The following is a 21,839-nucleotide window of genomic DNA, read 5'->3' on the forward strand; positions in this document are numbered from 1 at the left end:
AAGTGTGGATCATGGAGGCCCATATCTCTGGCGAAGGTGCTGACGTTGAGGTTGGAGACGTGCCTTCCGAAGGTGATTGGGGAGGATCAGATGGGGTTCGTTAAGGGTAGGCAGTTGTCATTGACTGTGCGTTGACTGCTGAATGTGGTGCTTTCTCCAGCAGAGGAAGGGAGTTGGAGGTGGTGGTGCCGTTTGCGGGGAAGGGTTTGATGGGGTGGAATGGAGCTATCTGTTTGCAGTGTTGGAGAAGGTTGGGATTGGGCCTAGGTTTGTGGCATGAGTGAAATTGTTGCATAAGAATCTGATGGCGTGTGTGCGAACAAATGATATGAATTCTGGGTCCGTTCTGCTGCATCGGGGAACAAGGCAGGGGTGCCCCATGTCCCCCCCCTTTCTGTTTGCGCTGGCGATAGAGCCCCTGGCCATTGTGCTGAGGTGTTTGGATTTATGGAAGGGGCTAGAGGTGGGGGGGGGGGGGGGGGGGGGGGTGGTGGAGCACAGGGTGTCTCTGTACGCGAGTAATCTGCGGTTATATATTTGGGATCCAAGCTCTTCGGTGTGGGACATAATGGGCAGGATTCTTCCTTCGGGGGACTAAGTCCCCACACCCACCGGAAAACGGGCGTGAATCACTCCAGACTTTTCCCTAGAAAGTCCAGGGTGATTCTCCGTCTTCAAGGCAGCTTGCATGGGCCCCGGTGTGGGTCCCACAGCTCCGGCTGCCGCCGGGGCTCTGCAGTTACGCCCGCATGGCCGCGCATGTGCACAGCGGTGGGCCGCGCGGCCGTGCATGCGCGCAATGGCCGTCTTCGAGCCGGTCCCCGCGCATCATGGCGGCGCCCTACAGGGGCCCGGCATGGAGGAACATTGCCCCCCCCCCCCCCCCCCCCCCCCCGGAATCAGCGCGCCCGCCGATCGGTAGCCACCGATCGCGGGCCTGGCCACTGTGGAGGTACCCCCCCGGAGTCAGATACTCCCACACCCCCCCAGAGGACGGCCCCCGCAGTCAGAAAGGCAAGGTCCCGCCAGCTGGGACCGTATGTAAACCACGCCAGCAGGACTCGGCGGGCACTCGGCCCGTCGGGCACGGAGAATCGCCGCGGGGGCCGCTTTCAATAGCCCCTGACCAGCGCTGCATCGATGCAGCGGGAGCCTATTTTGGGTAATTCTACGCCCCTGCGCCGAGCACAATTTCGGCATGGAGGGTCGGAGAATCCCGCCCAATGAGTCTGCTTAAGAGATTTGGGATGTTTTCGGGATATAAGTTGAATTTGGGGAAAAGCAAGTATTTTGTGGTGTCTTCTCCGCGGAGGGGGTTGGAGTAGGGGAGTTGCAGTTTCGGGTGGCAACAACCCATTTCAGGTATTTGGGGTGCAAGTGGCCCGGGATTGGGTGTGGCTTCATAAGCTGAACTTTACGAGTCTGGTTGGGAGGGTGAAAGCAGATTTATTGAGGTGGGACAGTCTTACCCTGTCGTTGACATATCGGGTGCAGGCAGTTAAGGTGAGCATTTTGCTGCAGGTTCTGTTCTTATTTCAGTGCCTGACGGTCTTTTTGCCGAAGTGGTTTTTAAGGGGGTGGACAGGTTGGTTTCATCAGGGCAAGTGGGCAGGATAAGGAAGGCCTCACTTCAGAAAGACCGGCAGTTGGCGGGAGATGGGCCTTCCGAACTTACTGTATTTTTACTGGGCGGCGAATGCGGAGAAGGTGCAGGGCTGGAGTAGGGAGGCGGAGGCTTTATGGGTGAGAATGGAGGCAGGTTCTTGTAGGTGGTCATGGTTGCCGGCTCTGGCGAAGGCACCGCTTCTGTTTGCCCCAGGGAAGTATTTGAGAAGTCCTGTGGTAGTTGTCATGTTGAAGATTTGGAGGCACTTTAGGTTGGGAGCAGGGTCAAGGCTGATGCTGACCTGGGAGAATCATGGATTTGAGCCAGGGAGGATGGATGCAAGATTTCATGGATAAGAGGAGTGAGGGGTGAAGGAGATAAGGATCTGTTTTTGGAGGGGCGGTTCGCAAGCTTGGAGGAATTGAGGGTGATGTTTGGGTTTCTGCATGAGCAGGGTTTTAGGTATATGCAGGTGTTCATTTCAGACCCGTTGGAGGGGATGGGGGAAGTAATGCAAATCTTGGGGGAATTTGGCAATTTTTCGGGGTATAAATTGAACATGGGGAAAAGCGAGATGTTTGCGATCCAGGCAATAGGACTGGAGAAGAGACTGCGAGAGCTGCTGCTTAGAATGGTTAGGAAGATCTTTCGATATCTGGGAATCCAGGTGGCCCGGGAATGGGAGGTACTGCACAAGTTAAACCTATCCCGGCTGGTAGAACAAATGGAAGGGGACTTTAAGAGATGGGACATGCTCCCGCTATCACTGGCGGGGAGGGTACAGAACGTGAAAATGACGGTCCTCCCCAGATTTCTGTTTGTCTTTCAGTGCCTCCCCATCTTCATCCCTAAGGCCTTTTCCAAGCGGGTGAATAAGGTTATTTCGGGCTTTGTGTGGGCGGGTAAAACCCCGCGAGTGAAGAAAGTATTGCTGGCGCGCAGTTGCGGGGAGGGTGGGTTGTCGCTGCAAACTTCTGGAATTACTACTGGGCGGCTAATATAGCCTTGATTAGGAAGTGGGTAGTGGGGGGGGGGGGGGGGTTGGCATGGGAGCGGATGGAGGTGGCGTCATGTAAAGACACAGTTTGGGGGCACTGGTAACAGCACCTCTGCCGTTCCCGCTGCCCCGATACTCCACAAGTCCGGTGGTGGTGGTGGCTCTGAGGATCTGGGGGCAGTGGAGAAGATATAAGAGAGTGGAGGGAGCATCGATTTGGACCCCGATTTATAATAACCATAGGTTTGTTCCGGGTAGGCTAGATGGCGGGTTCCGGAGTTGGCAGAGGGCAGGAATTAGAAGGATGGGGGATCTATTTATAGATGGGAGCTTTCCCAGCTTGAAAGCCTAGGAGGACAAATTTAAATTGCCAGCAGGGAACGCTTTCCGCTGCTGCTGCCACGGGGGATACAGGACAGAGTAGTCTCCAGTACCTGGGTGGGAGAGGGGAAGGCATCGGATATTTACCAGGAGCTTTCGGAGGCGGAGGAAACCCCAGTGGAGGAGCTTAAGGGCAAGTGGGAGGACGAGCGAAAAGGAGAGATAGAGGCGGGTCTATGGGCGGATGCCCTAGGCAGGGTTAATACCTCCTCCATGTGCCAGGCTGAGCCTGATACAATTTAAGGTAGTCCACCGGGCACACATGACAGTGGCTAGGATGAGTAAGTTCTTTGGGGTTGAGGATAGGTGTGCGAGGTGCGCGGGAAGCCCAGCAAATCATGTCCACATGTTTTGGGCATGCCCGAAGCTTAGAGGGTTTTGGCAGGGTTTTGCTAAGGCAATGTCCATGGTGCTAAAAACACGGGTGGTATTGAGTCCGGAGGTAGCGATCTTTGGAGTGTCGGAAGAGCCGGGAGTTCAGGGGGTGAAAGAGGCCGACGTCTTGGCCTTTGCCTCCCTGGTAGTCCGGAGACGGATCTTGTTAATGTGGAGGGACTCGAAGCCCCCGAGCGTACAGACCTGGGTTAGTGACTTGGCTGGGTTTCTCAGTCTCAAGAAAATAAAGTTCGCCTTAAGGGGGTCAATGTTACGGTTCACCCGGAGGTGGCAGCCGTTCGTCGACTTTCTGGGGGAAAATTAAAATGTCAGCAGATGCAGTATTCCAAGGGGGGGGGGGGGGCGGATTGTTGTTGTATGGTTGAGGTGTGTGAACATTGGGCTGGGGGGGAAATGTTTATTTTACCATGTTGATGTCATTGTTTATGTTACAAGTATAAAAATTTTCAAATACCACAATAAAATATTATTAAAAAGAAAAGGAGGTGCAAAGGGGGAGGGTTGTTTTAGGTTCTTGGGGGGTTTGTGTTGTTTTTTGCTTTGTTATGTTGTGTATGTAATATGTTAAAATATTAAAAACTTGAATTGAAATATTTTCAAAAAATATATAACAAGAACTGTAGTGAGATATGGATCAAATACAACTGGATAACTGTTATCTAATTCCTAATTCCCCGCTTTAACTTTCCCAGTCTCTCCCCCATCCTCTGCACACACAAGACAGTAAGAAGTCTTACAACACCAGGTTAAAGTCCAACAGGTTTGTTTCGATGTCACTAGCTTTCGGAGCGCTGCTCCTTCCTCAGGCGAATGCACACACAAGACAGACAAGCACAAAGGAGAAGGGGTTAAAAAAATCATAAGTAAGAGGCAAAAAAAGAGTCTTTGTTTCAGATGGTGTTTTTTTTAGCATCTTACTCCTCGTCAAACCTTGCTTTCAGTTCGAGTTTTAACTGTAGATTCATTCAGGTCTCTAGTTTCAGAAATACAGCACTCACAGACTTTCCGGAGAGAGAGAGTACAAAGAACAATCAAAAGAACATAGAAAAGTACAGCACAGGAACAGGCCCTTCGGCCCTCCAAGCCTGTGCCGACCATGCTGCCTGTCTAAACTAAAATCTTCTGCACTTCCGGGGTCCGTATCCCTCTTTTCCCATCCTATTCACGTATTTGTCAAGATGCCCCTTAAGCGTCACTATCGTCCCTGCTTCCACCACCTCCTCCGGCAGCAAGTTCCTGTGAACAGGAAGTATCCTGGTCTTTATTTGCAGCCTGTAACATTTTTCATTCTGGTTCTCTGATTTCCAGGAGTACAGCATTCGCAGCCTTTCTGGAGAAAACTCGGAGGAGAGAGTTAGGCACCTTGGCCCAGTGCTTCCAGGAATCAAACTGAGCTCCTTGGGTGTCTGAAAATCATTGCACCATTAATCCAATCACCACCCGTTACTGGGCAAAATACGGCCTTTTGGCCAATTCATTGGTCACCAGCCAATCAATCAAACCGAGTCCCACCCCATCTCTCTCTCTGGTGCTGCAAAGTCTGAAGCTCCTGGTCAAACTAGCAGAGACGAGCAGAATGTTCTCTACTGTAACTTCTGAATTCTTCATTCTCTCTGCTGCTTGACTTAAAGATACATGTCCATTAATGTCCCATGATCAAAAATGCTGACGACAAAATAAAAGGGGAAATAAGGAAATAAATAAAATCCACTAAACACAGATCCTATGAATTTGGTGCTTCTAGCTGAGTTCCCTATAAACATTGCTTTCCATCAGTCGGTCAGTGCAGAAAGGCAATTTTCACAAAATGCTACTCAGTTGGTTGATAACCTGCCCAGTTAAAATGCATTATGATCCTAATTACAGCAAAGGACCATGATTTTCATGCATTCTTGAAGTACCTGTCTGCTTTTGATGGATACCTTAACCATTAGGTGAATCCGGCATTTAAAATGAGAGCTGGAGGGATGGATTACAGTGGGAATGGGACAGTAAATTGAATCAATTGATGTTAACTGCACCTCCCCGCACCCCCCATTCCTGCCGAATAGAATGGATTAAAATTGAACTCTGTTTTATTCAAAAGAACATATAGCTTCGTCTTACCTAATTTTAGGACTGATTATTTACATGAAAGCACTTTGGTGTTCATTGGAAAGATTTGACATCGCAGAAAGGGCAACATCACACACAACTATTGCAATTGTGGTCGCGATTTAACGGCCTCGTCGTGCCTGACTTGGTTACGCGATGAAGCCATTCAATCTCATAAGAGGCTTTTTGTAGAATTTGCAATGCTTGAAATGCCACGCAAGATTTAATGAGATCTCGCAAGAAATTTAGATCTGGATCTCGCCCTGACTGAGCGAGATACAGATCAACATATTTGAATGAGCCATTAGGCACTGCCAAGGTGCTTGAATGGCATTGTCAGGCTGGCAGGGGCACTGCCAGGTTGGCAATGCCAAGGTGGCAGGTTGTCCATGCCTTGCTCTTAAGAGGTGAGGGGGGTCCGAGGATCCATTAAGACAGGGGTTTTCAAATTAAAGGTCGCGCGGATAAGTCACGGGCCGGTTTCAGGGGGAAATCGCAGGAGGAACACCCAACTGTCGCGATCGGCCTTTAAAAATGCCAGCAGTGCCAGACTTTTGAGATTGCCACCAACCCGTGCCGGATCAAGTAGTGTGCAGGCCTGGTGCCCAGCGGGGTGGACAGCCTCCTCCTGACCCCAGCGTCCTGTCCAAGGCCAGTTTTCTTCAGCAAACAAGGGAGTCCTCCCACCGGAAGCGGTGGCAGAGAGCAGATCACGTGGCCCGTGCACTGACATCACATGTTCTGGGTGCGAGAGAGATTCCTCCATTTTGCAGCTGTCAGCAGTGCTGGTGTGAACTCCAGGGCCTCTGGTGAACAATCCATGAAGAGGAAGCTGAAAACAGGAACAAAGCAGCATAAAGATAATTACTTGAGGTGTGGGTTATTAATTGTACCACTGCAAATCATGAGTCAAAGTTCATGTGTGTTATATACAGAGAAGCACTGACAAATGAAAGTTTAAAACCGTCAAAACTTCAAAGGTATTTGAAGACTAAACATGGCGAGTTCAAGGACAAACCTCTTTATTCTTTTGCAAAATGTTTTTATTAAGGCATTTCTATATATATCCATCAAACACAACCAAAACCCAAAAGAGAGACGGAAATCACATAACAAAACCGATAAATAACCAATACCCCCGTGCCCCACCCTCCCTCCTGCTACCCTCCACCCACTAAGGAATTTGATAAACACTGGCGGATTGGTCAGAGGACCTCCGGGAATCAAGGAAGAGGCCTTGGCCCCATCCGAGCGGCTCTGGAGAAAGCCAATGAATCCGGACAGCCCACGGAGCCACGATAAAAGATTAGGAAGTGGCCCTCTCGAGCCACGGTAATCGGATTGCCTCACTGGAATCGGAGCTGTCTTCGGTGGTTGAAGCGAACAAGTCATTGAAGGCCAAAGTGAATGATTGAGAGAACCGGTCCAGGTGGAAAAACATTTGAATTGTGGGGCTTCCGGAGGGGATGGAACACTTCACAGATATATTTGGTAAGACGGTGGATGAGGATGGATTCACATCCCCTTCTGAGTTGGACTGTTCCCACCGTACACACTAGCAGAGGTCTCGTCCTGAGGATCCACCGCGTGTGACAATAGCGAAGTTCCATAGCTTCAAGGAGAAAGAGTGGGTTCTGAGATGGGCAAAGGGACATTAAATTGGAAGGCCACGCCACCAGGTTCCAACAAGACATGGGAACAGAGCTGGCGAAGAAGAGGGCTGCATTCAATAGAGCCAAGGTCTGTATAAAAGTGGAGAGCGGTTTGGTCTAGTCTGCCCTGTTCGGCTTAGAGTAACTTTAGATGGAAAGAACTATTTATTTGGCCCACGAGGAGAGGCGGACTCCTCTGTTAAAAAACACAAGTTGGGCGCGGTGTAATTGAGCTTTTGGATTTTGAGGGAGGGCATGGTGAATTGTTGCATTGTTGGGGTTTCATTTTTGTTCTTGCATTTTCTTGTTGGGCTTGAACTTTTCATGTTTTGTTTAGATTTGGGGTTTAGTTCTATGTGAGGTTCTGTTGTTATGATAATATATGGCTCCCTTTCAAGGCACAAGGTTTCTGGGGTTTTCGTATTTTGTTGTTTGTAACCATTTTTCTTAACTCTAGTTGGGAGCATCCCTGCTAACCTTAGAGTTAGCTAATGGGAGCAGTTTTGAAGAGTTGGCTGCAGCTTATTATGGTAGTTTTCTTTAGACAATGACCTCAGAGTTCTTGCTTTGTGTTTGGTTTGTTAGATGTAGATTTTAGTTGTTTGAATTTGCATTGCCTCTGTTTGCATGTGTATTTGGGTGTGGTTATACTCAAGGGCAATGGCATGGAGGGGGAAGGGGGGTGGGGGTAGTTTGCTGATGGTATCTGCAGACTTTTCTTTTTTCAGTCTTTTGATTTGATTTGGTAGTCAGCTTGGGTGGGCCTGCTTGCTGTTCCTTTTAAGTATCTTTTGGGTCATCTCTCTTGGTGGAAATAGCTGACTCCGAGATTGAGAGGGGGTGGGAGACCCCCGTTTGTTTGGTCACCTGAAATGTTAGGGAGTTGAATGGCCCAATGAAAAGGTCGAGAATGGGCAGCATGGTGGCACAGTGGTTAGCACTGCTGCCTCACAGCACTGAGGACCCGGGTTCGATCCTGGCCCCGGCTCACTGTCCATGTGGAGTTTGCACATTCTCCCCGTGTCTGCATGGGTTTCACCCCCACAGCCCAAAGATGTTCAGGGTTGGTGGATTGTCTGATGTTAACACTGCATGCCTGAACCAATAAAATTGTTTAATTTTTCAGCATCAAAATTCTTAGCCTTGATACTCAGCAGGTATGCTGAGAATTGAAAGAATGTAATTTTTTTAAAAAATTGTTTGCATTATGGCAGACAGAAGAAAGGAGAATAAGATGGGTAAGGCACTCGAGGTCAGGAGATATGAGAAGGATTGCCTTGAAGGTGATGTTTTAAACGTGGACAAGCATGAGGTGCTTAAGTCACATCAAAGCAGAACATGTCAGGAACATGATAAAATGAAAACTGGAACTTGGGTGACCCATATTCCTCTTGGGCAGTCAGAATATTATCTTCTAGAATATAAGAGGCATGGAAAGGTTCCATCAAAGATTTACTAGAATAGACTTCCGGTGGCGTTTGCGAGCGGGTCAGCCGCATCGAGAGGAGCCCCGCCGGTGGCCACTATTTACGGTGCTTTCGGGGGTTTCCCCGATTCTTCGCTCTTGAGGAATACAAAAAAGAAGAGAAAAAAGTTTTAAAGAAAGTTTGTGAAAAAATGTTTTTTTCTTGAAGGAAGAAATTTTTTATTTTTTTTTAAAGATTGAAGAAGGAAAGAAGGGGAAAAAAAGACAAAATAATAAGTCGTTAAAGGATGTGAAAAGCACCGTCGAAGAAGGGAGGAAACATGGGCTCGCCGTTGAATGAGAGGACCAGCAAAAGCGCTGACAAGGTGGCGGATGCTGGACCGCATGGTGGGTCCGCACTGCTTACGGTGGAGAAGATGACCGAGGTGATGGCGGTGGAGCTGGAAAAGCAGTTTGCAAGGCACATGGAGGCTTTGAGGAAGGAGATGGCGGTCTCTTTGAAGTCATTGGTGGAGGAGGCAATCGCCCCGGTGAGATGGCAAAGACATCGGCCGAGGTGAGAGAGCAGGGCGAGAAGATGAAGGAAGTGGAGGAAGCCGTGTCGCAGCACAGTGACCAGTTCACCTCGATGGGGAACGAGCTGCGGAGGGTGGTGGAGGTCAACAGAGGACGCCGAGCAAAGCTCGAGGACTTGGAAAACCGCTCAAGGCGGCACAATCTGAGAATTGTGGGCTTGCCCGAAGGGACAGAGGGCCCAAGGCCAACAGAGTACTTTGCTAAGAGGTTGGCGGAGTTGATGGGGGAAGGTAGGAACCCCTCCTGTACGAGCTGTACCGCGCTCATCGGTCATTAAGGCCGAAGCCCAAAGTGAATGAGCCGCCAAGAGCAGCAATTATCTGCTTCCATAAGTACTGCATGAAGGAGAAGGTGTTAAGCTGGGCGAAGCAGAAGCGCGACGTGCAGTGGGATGGTGCTGGAGTTCGGATTTACCAGGACTTGACGGTGGAGTTGGCAAAAAAGACAAGCAGCGTTTGGGCGAGTGAAGGCGGCATTGTACAAAAAGGGGGTGCGATTTGGTATGGTATACCCGGCAAAGCTGAGGGTGACGTATAACACCAAAGACTTTAATTTTGAGACAGTGGAGGCAGCTGAGGCGTTCGTGAGGACAGAAGGCTTGGGACAGACGTGAGGAGCGGAGATGGAAGAGAGACTGTGGACTGTGATTGGGGAGGTGGAAAATGTATAAATGCTATAAGTTTATTTCCATTGACATGTATTGTAATTTACTTCTCTTCACATTGTTACAGAGTTCAAGTTATTGGTTGGGTTGATTGACATTCTGTGTTGCGACGGTTATATCTTATTTTAGTGAATTGTATGGGTTGGATTGTTGTTTTCTTTTTCTCTGGGACTGGGTGGGAGGGGACGGTATACCTTGGGGCGGGGGGAGCCACCCGCACTAGTTAACTGTGGTGAACGTATTGCTACTGCAATTCACCACTGTATTGTATTGTATTATGTTGATGCCCTTGTGGGCTCCGTCTGTGGCTCCGCCCCCTCGGGGGTGGTATATAAACCTCCAGCCTGTAGGCGGCACTCAGTACAGAGCAGTCGCAGGCAGGCACAGATCTAGCTTATTAAAACCACTGTTCACTTCTACTAATCGTCACGTGTGAATTGATGGTCGCATCAATTTAATAAGCTAAGATATCGCAATGGAAGCCACCCTCAAACCTGATCGACTGGAATTCGACCCACAGGCAGCTGAAGCCAAAGGAATCTTTTCACACTGGCTCCGCTGCTTTGAGGCCTACCTCACTGCCTTCTCCTTGCCCGCCGCCACCGAGGCACACAAGCTGAGTCTCCTCCACGCCCGGGTTAGCCACAGAATCTCGGTACCAATCGAAGACGCGACCACGTACGCAGACGCGGTCGCGATCCTGAAAAGACATTACGTCAGGCCGGTGAACGAAGTGTTCGCGCGGCATCTCCTCACCACGCGTCGTCAACGCCCCGAGGAATCGCTGGAGGAATATCTACGCGACCTGAGGGTACTCGCTCGAAACTGTAACTTCAAGAACATCACGGTCTTGCAGCACATGGAACTCGCCATCCAGGACACCTATGTCGCTGGGGAACTCCATGATGCCCGTCCGGGTCAATGGGCACGAAACGCCCCTCTGGGAGCACGGAGAGCTTTATCCACCCGGACACGGTAAGGCGATGTTCCCTCCAGATTTCCCCCGCGTCCCAAACAATCTCCCTTGCTTCCGGATCACATTCAGTGCAGATCGGGGGGTACTGTGTTGTGAACCTCGCGGTACAGGGTGCCGAGTACGCCAATTTTAAATTCTATGTCCTTCCCCATCTCTGCGCTCCTCTCTTGTTACGACTGGATTTCCAGTGCAACCTCAGAAGCCTGACGCTAAAATTCGGCAGACCCCTACCCACTCTCACCGTATGTAGCCTTCACTGTTCGCGAACCTCACCTTCGACTGTAAACCCGTCGCCACCAGGAGCAGGCGGTACAGTGCCCAGGACAGGACTTTTATCAAGTCGGAGGTCCAGCGGCTCTTGAGGTAGGGGATCATCGAGGCCAGTGATAGCCCCTGGAGAGCCCAAGTGGTGGTCGTCAGGACCGGGGAAAAGAACCGGATGGTTGTAGACTACAGCCAGACCATAAATCGGTACACGCAACTCAATGCGTACCCCCTTTCCCGCATAGCGGATATGGTTAATCAGATTGCACACTACCGGGTTTTCTCCACGGTAGATCTGAAGTCCACATACCACCAGCTCCCAATCCGCCCGGAAGACAGCCACTCCACTGCCTTTGAGGCAGACGGCCGCTACTTCCACTTCCTCAGGGTCCCCTTCGGCGTCACCAATGGGGTCTCGATCTTCCAAAGAACAATGGACCGAATGGTTGACCAGTACGGGCTGCGGGCCACGTACCCGTACTTGGATAATGGCACCATCTGTGGCCATGATCAGCAGGGCCACGACGCTAACCTTCAGAAGTTCCTCCAAACCGCCCAAGCCCTCAATCTCACCTACAACAAGGAGAAATGTGTTTTCCGCACAACCCGACTAGCCATCCTCAGCTATGTCATGGAAAACGGAGACCTAGGGCCCGACCCTGACCGCATGCGCCCCCTCAGCAAGTCCCCCTCCCCCACTGCCCCAAGGCTCTGAAAAGATGCCTAGTATTCTTCTCATATTATGCCCAGTGGGTCCCCAACTATGCGGACAAAGCCCGCCCACTTATCAAAGCTACCATCTTTCCCCTGACGACTGAGGCCCGCCAGGCCTTCAGCCGCATCAAGGCAGACATTACCAAGGCCGCGATGCACGCGGTGGACGGGTCCATCCCCTTCTAGGTGGAGAGCGATGCGTCAGATGTCACCCTGGCTGCTACCATTAACCAGGCAGGCCCGTGGCCTTCTTTTCCCGTACCCTCAACACCTCCGGGATTCGACACTCCTCTGTCGAGAAGGAAGCTCAAGCCATTGTGGAAGCTGTGCGGCATTGGAGGCGCTCCCTAGCTGGAAGGAGGTTCACCCTCGTCACCGACCAACGGTCGGTAGCGTTTACGTTCACCAACACACATCGGGACAAGATCAAGAATGATAAGACCTTGAGGTGGAGAATCGAACTCTCCACCTATAATTACGGTATTGTGTACCGCCCGGGGAAGCTCAATGAGCCCCCATATGCCCTGTCACGCGGTACATGCACCAGCGCGCAAGATGGCCGACTTCGGTCCATCCACAAAGACCTCTGTCACCCGGGGGTCACCCGGCTTCGCCACTTCGTCAAGGCCCGCAACCTGCCCTACTCCACCGAGGAGATTAGGGCCATGACCAGCGACTGCCAAGTCTGCGCGGAGTGCAAGCCGAACTTCTATCGTCCAAACAAGGCCCACCTGATGAAGATCTCCCGCACCTTTGAGTGCCTCAGCGTCGATTTCAAAGGGCCCCTCCCCTCCACTGACCGCAACGTGTACTTTCTCAACATAATTGATGAGTACTCCCATTTCCCCTTTGCCGTCTCCTGTCCCGACATGACCACGGCCACTGTCATTAAGGCCCTGCACAGCATCTTCACCCTGTTCGGCTTCCCCACTTACGTCCACAGTGACCGGGGCTCCTCGTTTATGAGTGATGAGCTGCGTCAGTACGTGCTCAGTAAGGGCATTGCCTCGAGCAGGACTACCAGCTACAACCCCCGGGGAAATGGACAGGTGGAGAGGGAGAACGCGACGGTATGGGAGGCCGTCCTCCTGGCCCTACGGTCTAGACTTCTTCCGGTTTCCCGCTGGCAGGAGGTCCTCCCCAACGCGCTCCACTCCATTCGGTCACTCCTCTGCACAGCCATGAACGAGATCCCTCACGACCGTCTATTCACCTCCGGAAGCACGTGAGGATACGTCCGACCCCCTGGTCGAGAGGGTCCAGTTCCTACATGCCAACCCTCAGTATGCCTACGTGACGCACCGCGACGGACGACAAGATGCAGTCACCCTCCTGGATCTGGCAACGCCAGTTCCCCAGCGACCATCACCTACTCCCCCCTCCCTACACCGCCTATCCCCACCAACCGAATCCCTCCGGCGGGCTACAAGCTGCCCCCCTGGGGATCTGGAACACCACCCCCACCCCTACATGGCCTTCCCCCATCGCCGACACACTATGATGAAGCGCCAGACGACACGCTCCCAGAGTCAACGAGCCCAACACCCGTGTCCGCAGCGACGAGCCCAACACCCATGCCCGCAGTGAAACCGGAGCTGAGGCAATCACAGAGAACGATCAAGGCTGCGGACAGACTCGATATGTGAGCCCACTTCACCCCCGCTGGACATCAATTTTTAACAGGGGGTGAATGTGGTGAACGTACTGCTACTGCAATTCACCACTGTATTGTATTGTATTATGTTGGTGCCCTTGTGGCCTCTGCCTGTGGCTCCGCCCCCTTGGGGGTGGTATATAAACCTGCAGCCTGTAGGCGGCACTCAGTACAGAGCAGTCGCAGGCAGGCACAGATCTAGCTTATTAAAACCACTGTTCATTTCTACTAATCATCTTGTGTGAATTGATGGTCGCATCACTAACTAAAGTCGGCTAGTGAACGGAGGTGAGGTGAGAGGAGGGCTGCGGACATTGGAGCCTGGTTAGCAGGTTTCGATGGGCCTACAAGGGCGGGGGGGGGGGGGTCTGTGAGATATTTCTTTGAGAGGAAATGTAGGGGGGGATTTTGGGAGGGGGGTAGGGGTTCGATGTTAATAATGGATAGGGACGGGTCAGGCTCAAGGGGCAGGGCCAGGTGGTATGATGATGGTGGATAAGAAGGGTGGGGGGATGAGAGACCCCCAGTTAGGATAGTCATGTGGAACGTGAGAAGGTTAGGCGGTCCGCTCAAGAGGTCAAGGGTGCTTGCACATCTTAAAAGTTTGAAAGCCGATGTAGCAATGCTGCAGGAGACTCACTTGAGGTGAGACTTAAAAAGGGCTGGGTTAGTCAGGTGTTTCACTTTGGATTTAACAGAAGGGCTCGAGGGGTAGAGGTGCTGGTCAGCAAAAGGGTACGTTTCCAGATGGAGAAGGTGGTGGCAGATCAGGGGGGTAGATATGTGATTGTGACAGGGGAGCTGGAGGGGAGATTAGTGGCGCTGTTAAGTGTATACGGTCCCAATTGGGTCGATATGGGATTCGCAAAGAAGGTGTTTGGGGCCATCCCCGACTTGGACACACGAACTGATAGTGTGGGGTGACTGGAACTTGGTGCAGGAGCCAAGGTTGGACAGGTCATGGCCGCACTCGCTGGTCCCATCAGGGAGGGTGAAGGCGTTGGCTGGGCTAATGGTGGAAATGGGAGGGGTGACCCTTGGAGGTTTCTGCACCCGAGGGAACGGAAGTATTCGTTTTTCTCGGCAGTCCATAAGGTATACTCGCGGATCGACCTTTTCGTGGTGGGAAGGCTTTGCTGGCTGGGGTTAAGGGATCGGAATACTCGGCAATTGCAGTGTCAGATCATGCTCCGCATTGTGTGGAAGGGGGTAGCGCAGAGGCCGGGGTGGAAATTAGATGTGGGACTTTTGGGGGACTAAGTGTTCTGTGACAAAATTGAAAAGGAAATTGAGGAATATGTAGGTTTCAACTGTATGGGTGAGGTCTTGAAGGCAGTTGTCTGGGAGGCCCTAAAGGCGCTGGTGAGAGGTGAGGAGATCTTGTTTAAGGCCAGGGTGGACAAAGAGGAGAGCTTGGAGTGGCAGAGGGTAATAGATGAGATGTTGGAGGGAGAGTTATGCAGAAGATGGGGACCCAGCGAAGCTGGAAAAGAGGCAGGAATTACAGGCGAGCTTTGACGACTATCTACCAGGAAGGCGGTGCGCCAACTGAGGAGAGCAAGGGGTGCAGTTTACGAGCATGGAGATAAGGCGTGGCGTATGTTAGGTCAGCTACAGAGGGAGGCAATGGTAAGGAAAATTGTTCAGGTGAGGGACAGGGCAGGAAATTGGTGGAGGCTACGGATCGGATTAACAAGGTCTTTGAGGAATTCTATGAGAGGTTGTACAGGTCAGAGCCAGCTGGGGGAGACCGGGAGATGCAGGAATTTCTAGATGGGTTGGAGTACCCGAGGCTAGGGGAGGGGTCAGGGCTACATTAGAAGGAGCGATAGTGGAGCAGGAGATAAAAGATGCGATTGGGAGGATGCAGTCGGGGAAGGTGGCAGGGCCGGCTGGGTTTCCGGTGGAATATTATAAAAAATTCAAGGATAAGCTGGCACCCCTGATGGTGGGGATGTTTGAAGAGGTGATAGGGAAGGGGGTGTTGCCAAAAACTTTGGGGCAGGCATCGATTTCCCCGTTGCTAAAAAAAGATAAGGATCCGACGGAGTGAGGGTCGCATAGGCCCATATCACTTTTAAACGTGGACGTAAAAGTATTGGCGAAGGTACTGGCGGGTAGGCTGGAGGAGAGCCTCCCGAAGGTGATAGGTGAAGATTAGACGGGTTCGTGAGAGGGAGGCCGCTCTTTTCAAACGTTAGGAGGGTATTGAACGTGGTTATGGCACCGGGAGAGGGGAAGGAAACAGAGGTGGCTGTGGCATTGGACGCTGAGAAGGCGTTTAACCGGGTAGAATGGGGGTACTTAAATGGCAGTTCTGGAGCGGTTTGGGATTGGACCAAGATTTGTGAACTGGGTAAAGCTACTATATAAGGAGCTGAGGGCGAGTGTCCGCACAAACAACATCAGCTTGAGATACTTTTCTCGCCACCATGGGACTAGGCAGGGATGTCCTATGTCCCCCCTGCTGTTTGCACTCACGATTGAGTCATTGGCCATCGCATTAAGAAGTTCGGGGGTATGGAAAGGAATCCTGCCGGGGGGGGGGGGGGGTTTAAAAGCGATATGGGCCTAAATGACTCACACTCTGTCGCGTCCTTATCTTTTTTTTAGCAACAGGGAAATCGATACCTGCCCCAACGTTTGTGGCAACACCCCCTTCCCTATCACCTCTTCAAACATCCCCACCATCAGGGGTGCCAGCTTATCCTTGAATTTTTTATGCCAATGATGCAAGATGATGCTTTGAATGAGTCTTTGCAGGTAATTAAGTCTTTACAGGTCCAGACAGTGCGGCTGGAGAGAGGGATAATCACAGGTTAAAGAGATGTGAATTGTCTCAAGCCAGGACAGTTGGTAGGATTTTACAAGCCCAGGCCAGATGGTGGATGTTTAATAAAGTTAAATGAAGTGAGACATGAATCCAAGGTCCTGGTTGAGGTCGCACTCAAGAGTGCAGAACTTAGCTATCAGTTTCTGCTCGGCGATTCTGCGTTGTCGCGTGCCTGAAGGCCGCCTTGGAGAACGCTTACCCGAAGATCAGAGGCTGAATGCCCTTGACTGTTGAAGTGTTCCCCGACTGGAAGGGAACATTCCTGCCTGGTGATTGTCGCGCGACCCTTCGTCGTCCAGTACTTCCCCGGAGCGGAGAAACTACGACATCTTCTTTGGAGCCTTCAACATGTCATCGATGAAGATGAACATCTTGCCAAGGCCATCACCATACCCCTTCCATTTGCCTTCAAACAACTGCGCAACCTCAAACAGACCATTGTTTGCAGCAAATTACCCGGCCTTCAAAACAGCGACCACGACGCCACACAACCCTGCCATGGCAATCTCTGCAAGACGTGCCAGCTCATCGACATGGATACCACCATTACACGTGAGAACACCACCCACCAGGTACGCGGAACATACTCGTGCGACTCGGCCAACGTTGTTTACCTCATACGCTGCAGAAAAGGATGTCCTGAGGCGTGGTAATTGGCGGATGCTGCAGCAACGGATGAATGGACATTGCGCGACAATCACCAGGTAGGAATGTTCCCTTCCAGTCGGGGAACACTTCAGCAGTCAAGGGCATTTAGCCTCTGATCTTCGGATAAGCGACGACAATGCAGAATCGCCAAGTAGAAACTGATAACCAAGTTCCCCACGTATGAGTACGGCCGCAACTGGGACCTTGGATTCATGTCTCACTACATTTAACCTCCCACCATCTGGCCTGGGCTTGCAAAATCCTACCAGCTGTCCTGGCTTGAGACAATTCACACCTCTTTAACCTCTCCAGTCACACCGTCTGGACCTGTAAAGACTTAATTACCTCCAAAGACTCATTCGAAGTATCATCTTGCATCATTGCCTTTGTCTTTATATGCTGTGTTGGTGTAACCTTACTCTTCCGAAATCTTCAAGCAGCTATTGGATAGGTACATGGATTACAGTAAAATGATATAGTGTAGATTTATTTGTTCTTAAGGGCAGCACGGTAGCATTGTGGATAGCACAATTGCTTCACAGCTCCATGGTCCCAGGTTCGATTCCGGCTTGGGTCACTGTCTTTGCGGCGTCTGCACGTCCTCCCCGTGTCTGCGTGGGTTTCCTCCGGGTGCTCCGGTTTCCTCCCACAGTCCAAAGATGTGCGGGTTAGGTGAATTGGCCAATGATAAATTGCCCTTAATGTCCAAATTGCCTTTGGTGTTGGGTGGAGGTGTTGAGTTTGGGTAGGGTGCTCTTTCCAAGAGCCGGTGCAGACTCAAAGGGCCAAATGGCCTCCTTCTGCACTGTAAATTCAATGATAATCTATGATTAATCTAGGACAAAGGTTCGGCACAACATCGTGGGCCGAAGGGCCTGTTCTGTGCTGTATTTTCTATGTTCTATGAAATGAACCTGTTGGACTTTAACCTGGTGTTGTAAGACTTCTTACATATATTGTGATTCCAGTAGCAACTAACTGTTAATTTTCTGGGTTCGTTGATGCTGGTTTTAGAGTCATAGAGTTTTACAGCATAGAAAGAGGCCCTTCAGCCCATCATGTCTCCACTGATCATCAAACACCTGTCTATTCTAATCCCACTTCCAGCACTTGGCCTGTAGCCGTGTATGCTATGGGGAAAGGTTTTTCCAATCAATCTGCTGGGTTCGCAAAAGCAGCCACACAGGAAGTGTAAGGAACAAGAGATTTATTTCCAAATGAATGAAGACTATATACATTGGTCCCAAAAGGGACTACCCCACGCTCAGCCCATATCCGGACTGGGGGTTAAATATTCAGGTATGCTCTCCCGCTGATGAGGGCCCCTCAGCGGGGAAGCTCGTACTCCATGAGACTCAAAGGGAGCATAATCGGGCCCCTCCTCCTGGGTCCGGGTAGGTTACAACACTACCCTATCTATATCACTCATAATTTTTGAATTGGATTGGATTGGATTTGTTTATTGTCACATGTACCGAGGGACAGTGAAAAGTATTTTTCTGCGAGCAGCTCAACAGATCATTATGTACATGGGAAGAAAAGGGAATAAAAGAAAATACATAATAGGGCAACATAATAGGTATACAATGTAACTACATAAGCACTGGCATCGGATGAAGCATACAGGGTGTAGTGCTAATGAGGTCAGTCCATAAGAGGGTCATTTAGGAGTCTGGTAATAGCGGGGAAGAAGCTGTTTTGAGTCTGTTCGTGCGTGTTCTCAGACTTCTGTATCTCCTGCCCGATGGAAGAAGTTGGAAGAGTGAGTAAGCCGGGTGGGAGGGATCATTGATTATGCTGCCCGCTTTCCTCAGACAGCGGGAGGTGTAGATGGAGTCAATGGATGGGAGGCAGGTTTGTGTGATGGACTGGGCAGTGTTCACGACTCTCTGAAGTTTCTTGTGGTCTAAGGCCGAGCAGTTGCCATACCAGGCTGTGATGCAGCCAGATAGGATGCTTTCTACAGTGCATCTGTAAAAGTTGGTAAGGGTTAATGTGAACATGCCGAATTTCCTTAGTTTCCTGAGGAAGTATAGGCGCTGTTGTGCTTTCTTGGTGGTAGTGTCGACGTGGGTGGACCAGGACAGATTTTTGGAGATGTGCATCCCTAGGAATTTGAAACTGCTAACCAGCTCCACCTCGGCCCCGTTGATGCTGACAGGGGTGTGTACAGTACTTTGCTTCCTGAAGTCAATGACCAGCTCTTTAGTTTTGCTGAAGTTTGATGTAGGAGTCCTTGTTGTCGAGATGCTCTAGGGATGAGTGTAGGGCCAGGGAAATGGTGTCTGATGTGGACCGGTTGCAGCGGTATGCAAATTGCAGTGGATCAAGTCGTTCTGGGAGTATGGAGGTGATGCGCTTCATGATCAACCTCTCGAAGCACTTCATTACGACTGAAGTCAGGGCCACTGGACGGTAGTCATTGAGGCACGTTGCCTGGTTCTTCTTTGGCACCGGTACACCTTTTTTTACACCTCTATCAGGTCATCCCTCAGCATTCTCTGCTTTGAGGAAAAAAACAACCCCTGCCTAACCAAGGTAGCACAGTAGTTAGCATTGTTGCTTCACAGCGTCAGGGTCCAGATTCGACTCTTGCTTAGGTCACTGTTGTCATGAAATGCAAACATGCAGCTAATGAACACATAGAATAGGACACGACCAATGAGCAGTCAGGACACTCAGGGGTGGTATCTCACTATAAAAAGGATGAGGCACTCACATCCCACCTCTTTCCACAGATTAACATGTACAGAGTGAGACAGGGTGTATCCTCAGCATCACACCCCAGCACGTGGCTTAGAGCAACTCTGGTTCAGTTAGACTGAGTTACTACATTTAGATTAGCAGGGAGTTGAACTCATTGAGAACTGTGCTAATAGTTCAATAAAACACATTGAACTCACTTCAAAGTCTGGAGCATCTTTTACTCAAAACTGCATCAAGTGGCAGCTTGTGTTATTCCAAATTACATAACACAACTGTCTGTGCGGAGTCTGCATAGTCTCCTCGTTCTGCATGGGTTTCCTCCGGGTGCTCCGGTTTCCTCCCACATGTCCCGAAAGACTTGCTGTTAGGTAATTTGGACATTCTGAATTATCCCCCCCCCCGTACCTGAACAATGCAGTGTTAATGTAAGCCTACTTGTCACAATAAAGATTATTATTACCAGCACATTTTGTATTCTGGAAAATTATGTGCATGTACCATTTTACAGTTTAATGCATAGGCGTATTAAAAGTTGGGATCCAGAGAATGTAATATGTTGCAAGAGCCGAGCATTTTGTCATATTGTCCTCCCTGCTGGGGTTGTGAAAATAGAGTTGTTCAGTCACGGTTGTCTGCAGTTGGAGTTGTATTCAGTGTGAATGCACAATGAGGCTAGGAAGTCCTTGTTCATTATAAACAAGGATGCTTTATAAGTTTCAGCTGAGGCGGTGAGAGACCCGGGGACAGGACAGGACAGGGAGGACGGGGTGTTACTCCGAGGAAATTGCCCACGTGCAGGATCAGGATCTGTTCTGGGTGGTCGCCGCCTTTAGTGGTGCACAGCGTCATCTGGTGGATAGAGACCGCAGCGAAGGCCGAGGTCTGGGTCCGGGGAGATAGTCCGCGGCGCCGGGACTGGCCTCGGCCACACGGCAGCGATTAACTTCCATTCAGTGGGTTTACTGGGAGACGGGAAGAAATATAAACTGGTGAAGTCGGTCTGTTCTTGGTGATTAGGCCGAAAGCCCTGCATTTGAGCAGAGCTGTTGAAATTTAACACCACGTCCGAGCAACAATGATGTGTCGCTCATTACGGATGTGTGGGCTAAAACAAGCAGGTTTAGGAATTCGCAACACTAAAATTGCACGTAAACACTCGAAACCAAAGCGTTCTTACCTCACCACAGCCCGCCTATAAACCACATCAGCCCATCAAATGTCAGTCAGAAGTTCAGTTTTACTTTATTTCTTTAAATCTGGTCCAAATAATGTGTATATAACGCACATCTTTCAAATGCTTGCCAACAGGTTTAAATGTGGTGGAAAATAACAAGCAATAAATGGAGATAAAGATCTTTGATCAGGAAATGAAAGTAGTGCCCGTGGGGGGGTTACTGCATCCCAGCTTGCCTCTGACCCTCAGCAGATAGGATCATAGAATCACTGGAGTGCAGAAGGGGGTCATTCGGCCCATCGAGTCTGCACCGACCCTCCTAAAGAACACCCTGCCCAGGCCCATGTCCCCACCCTATCCCTATAACCCAGTAACCCCCATCTAACCTTTCGGACACTTAAGGGGAAATTCTGCTCCGGTCATCTCTGGCCTTCATGGAGTTCAATTATTGATGGTGCTGGGAGATATATTCCAGGGAAGAGAAAAGATAATGTTATTTAAAGGGGAAAGCAAGTCTGGAGTATTTGAAGTATTCTCCCATGTTATGCTGAAATATACTACACTCACCAGAGTTCTGTTTGACACTTTGTTGTTCTCCCAATATGATTTGGGAACTATATGTTCACGTGTTTGCATATGGAAATGTCTAGTGTGCGCACAGTACTGCACTACAGTCAGGGTGGAGCAACGAACAGTCTGCCACACATGATGAGATCTGTGAAATAACACTTGAAGCACCAGCATTTTGTGTGGAAAGCGTGAGCAATTAAAACAGTTGGCATACACAGTACACAAGAGTATTTTTTAATATGAATTTTTTGATTAGTCGACACAAGTCTTGCACTGTCACAGGAACAGAGGAGCAGAAGTAGGTCGACCATTGAGCTTTTTGTTAATTCACTTTTTCTACGGGATGTAGACTTCACTGGCTCGGCCAGCATTTGTTACCCATCCTTAATTGCCCTCGAGAAGATGGTGGTGAGCTGCCTTCTTGAACCGCTGCAGTCCATGTGGTGTAGGTACACCCACTGTGCGAATAGAAAGGGAGTTCCAGGATTTTGGCCCAGTGACAGTGAGA

The sequence above is a fragment of the Scyliorhinus torazame genome, chromosome 1 (genome assembly GCF_047496885.1).
Source record: "Scyliorhinus torazame isolate Kashiwa2021f chromosome 1, sScyTor2.1, whole genome shotgun sequence".
Lineage (NCBI taxonomy): Eukaryota > Metazoa > Chordata > Chondrichthyes > Carcharhiniformes > Scyliorhinidae > Scyliorhinus > Scyliorhinus torazame.